General features: G+C 47.2%; 1 long non-coding RNA gene across 2 annotated transcripts; it reads right to left on the bottom strand.

Moving 5' to 3' along the window:
• Positions 1 to 688: 688 nt before the first annotated feature.
• LOC103540537 (uncharacterized) lies at positions 689 to 4,474 on the bottom strand. Of its 2 annotated transcripts, none has more exons than XR_542264.2 (3): positions 4,427 to 4,474; positions 2,958 to 3,075; positions 689 to 1,892 (listed from the first exon to the last, which is right to left on the bottom strand). It is a non-coding gene; the product is annotated as an uncharacterized lncRNA (long non-coding RNA). The 2 variants fall into 2 exon arrangements; XR_011531299.1 differs by having other exon boundaries at positions 689 to 1,804; positions 4,427 to 4,471.
• Positions 4,475 to 4,721: the final 247 nt, after the last annotated feature.

Genomic DNA, 4,721 nt, shown 5'->3' with positions numbered 1-4,721 from the left:
GGAATATATTTAAAAATATAAATGATATCTCTATTATTCCAGGCCACAAATGTATGTTGAATGTCTATCTCCAGATCTACATAGGAAAAGCCACATAGTGAAAACTCCTAGAGAACTGAATATAATTCTAGGAAACAGGCTCAGGGATGAGGTTCCCTGATGTTCCAGTTAGATGGTCTGTGTGTAGCAAGGGGTCCAGGGAGGGCAGGCCATCATCCTGTAGTGGGGGAGGTGGAGGGGGGTGAGGAAGAAGTGACACTATCTAAAGGCAACAGGACTCCAGCCCACTAGCTGAGCCCTGGACTAGGGCAGAGGACCTGGGAAGGCAGACTGGTCAGGGCAAGGCAAGGGATGGGAGACGTTGTAACGTTTTGGAATTTGCAAGGACCTGAGGAAAAATGTGTTCTACTCTTAGCCTTGTTCTCTGAAATGATCTTTCTTCAGGACCCAGTCTGTGGAAAGCTTCTCCTGCTTGTTCAGCTTGCCTTTTTGGTGAATCTGCTGATTTTCAGTGGACTCACAATCCCACAGCTTAATCCTATTCAGTGATTTCCAAACACGTAGAGGAGATAGAGAGACTTGCGTGTGATATATTTTCTACAACAAATCTCTAAAGAGCCTGTTCAAAAGGAGAGGTCAAATGAGTTTAAAGTGGAGCCACAGTAATCACACAAAAGATACATTATCATAAGCTGTGAACAGAAAACATAGTTTATTTATAAAGAGTAAACAACCCTTATGTAATTCACAAAGGAGACACAGGGCCATCGTGGACTCCCGCCATGATAGTCCTGTGTTGGCGATCACTGTCTGTCGGCCCTAAAGAAGAACTTCAGCCTTATGGGTAGGTTTCTCTAAATTTAGACTGCTGTTCTAGAATTGAGCTTCATTCAAGTGTTAAAGAGGTCAATGGCATTATAACAATGGTGTTATTTAATGACAGAAAAAGAAACGTTATAATAGAAAAATATTTATTGGCTTGAAATTAAGTATTTAGACGCTGGGTATAGAAAGCCATTTTCGGGGATAAGACCTTAGCAGCATTATGTTAAATTAGGTATTTAATAAGTTAGATATTTAATATAGGTAACTAATAGGTTTATTTAATACAAATAAATTTGTATTTAACACAAATAAAGTATTGGTGGATACTCTAGAGCAGTGGTTCTTAACTCTCAGGATCGTGGGTCCCTTTGAAGATATTGACACATTCACACTCTTTTACATACAATTTCAGGAATTTTTGGGTCTGTTGAACTCTATCTGCTGTCCTCTAGATCAAGAACCTTTGCTCTACAGGACCCTACGGTGAAAACACCTGTGAAAGGGAATGTAAAAGATTTAGTTGGGGATTCTGGTAACAGTAGACTGTGTATTGCCAACCAGATCTCCCACTGCAAGCAACTAGAGTTGCCGAATAAAACAAGAAATATTTGAGGGCTTTGGAGAGGTATGAAGACAGCCGGGACTGGAGAAAATTCTGGATAGAAGGGAAACTCCTTGAGGTGAGCCTGATATTCTAAACTGCTTTTCCCTTCAAGGCATTTCTTCCTGAGTCTTAAGGAGCGAGGACAGGGAGCGTGAGAAGCCGAGTAGAAAGTGACTTCTAAGAGGCAGAGAATTTGCTCAGAGCTTTCATCTATTTCTCAAGGCTGGGGAGACGAAAATGGGAGTTGAGAGCTTCCAAGACAGCAAAACTCAAGAGGCCTGTGTCCCGCAGGAAGTGAGGCGATGCTGACCACGAATCCCCTCGAGGCGTTCACTGATCAGGAAGTGGTCAAGCTGCACACAGGGCTTCCTAGTGCTGGGGAGAGAGGAACTGGATTTCAGGGGCGGCCACGGAGAAGAGACGCTGATGAACACTCCGGAATGCCAGCTGGGATCTTCAAGGACTACCTCCACGGAGGAAGAGCAAAGCAAAGCAGATCAGGCCTGGGTTAGAGTTGAGTAATCGGCCCCTGGTCTGTCTGCTACAAGGTCAAGCCTCATCCAGAGCCTCCACAGCTTTTTTAGAGACAACCTCTAGAATTAAATAAAAAAGGACTGGCCATACCCAGGACTAACTTAAGGGCTTGCTGCTGAATCACTTTATCCTCAAAACTGTGAACCAAGAGGCTACCTCCCGCTGATTGCCCCTTACCTCTAGGGTCCCCTAATGAGCTGGCCTCTGTAGTGACTGGCCTTGTAACTGAAACCTAATGTAAGCAATTCTGTAATTCTGAACTGTTTGAAATTTAATTCCACTAAAATGACATCGTGAAACTGGGGCATTATGAAGGATTCCTGACAAAAGAAAAATAGGTTTGACCGCCCTGGTCTTCAGCTCATGCCTGAATCACACCCAGGACTAAGCGCATCCAGCCTCTAAGCTTGCATCCTCTCAGCTCAGCATTATTATGGATTTCAGATCATGCGCAAGTGCTGAAAAATTGTGGACACCCTGGTGCTAAGCTCCTTTCCCTAAACTCTGGGACCATGGCATCCAGCGGCTGCTTGCTTTTTCTTTGCCTTCTATCTTGTCAAATGCACAAGTTATGTTAGGATGGCTCGATTAGGGTCACAGATATTATACATGCTTATTCTTCTGTGAGAAAACCAAGCCGGTGGCTCATGTCATCCCGCACAGGGCCTTTTTCAGAGATGTTATCTCTGAGACATTTGAGAAGTACAGAAACTTCCTTTTGCTGACTTGCAAATAGCATCCCCCTCAGCAAAACTGTGTCCTCTGCTCCCTGATAGGAGCCTTCACAGCCCAGAGGTTTGAACTGTTCCACTGCTGTTGGCAGGGGGCCCAGGTGATGAGTGTCTACCCAAGGGCCGAGACTCTCACACTCTAGGAAGCTGGAGGGAAGTACACGAGGGCATTTCTTTTGCAACGCCTACAGGCAAGAGGAAACCCATCCAACTTAATGGCTTCTGGTTGGGTAAGTTCCTGGCACTAGGAAGACTTAGCTTACCATTTGACATCACAGACTGTTCCATACACAGGACATCACTGCCGTTACGCAGGGAGTGGAGACGATGCCAGAACTTCGTGCACCTCGTTTAGTGGAAAGATAGTATTTATGAGTATACCTGTGGGTATTTAGAAGAGTTGCAGCATTCGAAGTGCCCGAATGAAGCACGATCCTCACTCTGCCACACACACACACACACACACACACACACAGAGTTCCAGCTCTCCGGGGATGTTGTTTCTCTCTCTGTTCTGGAGACGCGTAAGTGGCTGAGCATGCTGGGGCAGGCATAGACTCTTCGTTCACACATACCAGCGCTGTGGTTCAGTTACTCCCTCAACCTGGCGAGTGACTTCACCTCTCAGAACCTCCCTTTCCTCATCTGTAAAATGGGGATAATGGGACCCACTTCACAGATTGTTCCGAGATTTAAAGGTATGAGAGGAGATGGAACAGCTCCTGGCGCACAGTAGGAGTTTGGTACTTGGAGCTGTTCTGACTGTCGTTTCGGGGGCCAGCGTCCTCTTTCTCTCCCCACACTTTTGCCGCCACCCATAGAACAGGGGTTTTCCCAACAGAAATCCTGGTGAGGAAGTTTTCCCCTCACCTTCCTCTCTGGAGGCTCCCTGAGGAAGTGTGTCTGCTGGTCTCGGCCCCTCCCTGCAGCCTCCCCACCCGAGCCTGCTCGTTCTCTTTCCACTTCAGCCTTCTTTTCTAGAAACACACCTGCTTAAGGCCTAGCCCAAGGACACGCTTTCTCAGCCCAGCCTGCTTGTTGGCATTACCTGGGAGCTTCCAAGTCTGAGCCAGTGCCTGGGTCCAGCCTCCTGGATTCTGAGGAGATTGGGGTGGTGTGAGGCTCAGGGAGGAGCAGCTTTAAGAGCTCCCAGTGGTTTTAACCTGTAAGCCGGTCTAACATCACCATCCTAGAGGCAGCCTGCATGCTGTCTTTCACTCTGATTCTTTCCTTCAATCTGAGGGTGTTGGATGCTTTGTGCTCTCCACACTGTAGGTTGGGGAGTCCCTACTCTGCAGATCCAGCCGTCCCACGTTGGACCCCACGCCCCGCCCTGGAAGTACGTCATAGGAAGAGCCTTCTTTGATCACAGGGGTCAGCTGAGGTCTTAAATCAGCGTTACCGGTATTGAATCAGACACTACAGTTCAGTCCCCATCCGAGTTCTCGCTTTGTGTCTGTTCCCAGGACCAGCGCAGGGGAGGGTGTGATTAAATCAGCGCCCCCATTTTCCACACCACTGTTACTAGCAGTGATGTCCACCTATCCCCCCCGCACGTGGGTGTCTGTTTTCCTCTGTGGATTCTCTAACAGTTCCACCTTCTCCACGGTTTCTACCACAGCTTCTGGCGTCCCTACCTGGTTCTTCATCCTTCAAGAGAGCGCCTGATGGAAGAATTCCCTGGCTTACCAGACTGGTTATGGATGTCCAGATAACAAAGATTCTTGCTTACCTTTCTCTGAAAGCCACTTGCCAGGAGAGCAAATTCAGAATCTCTGATGACATGAGAAAACTATCTTTAACAAGCCAAGCAGGTTATGATGTCATTTTGGGTGTGGCCTTGATGTCCACTTGAAATAAAAGGCTAGGCCTTTTCTTCAGTCCTGGACACTTGAATCCCTATTTGGTCAGGAACAACTCGAGTGTCAGCTTGGCATCTTGCCTCTATTTTATCAGCGAGGGAGAGGGCTGAGGACAAGACCCAGGATTTCCAAGGGACTCAACACAGGGGCATTGAAATGCCACTC

The sequence above is a fragment of the Equus przewalskii genome, chromosome 22 (assembly GCF_037783145.1).
Source record: "Equus przewalskii isolate Varuska chromosome 22, EquPr2, whole genome shotgun sequence".
In the NCBI taxonomy this organism is placed as follows: domain Eukaryota; kingdom Metazoa; phylum Chordata; class Mammalia; order Perissodactyla; family Equidae; genus Equus; species Equus przewalskii.
Note: the sequence above shows the minus strand (reverse complement) of the source record. Positions and strands in the feature narration are given on the sequence as shown.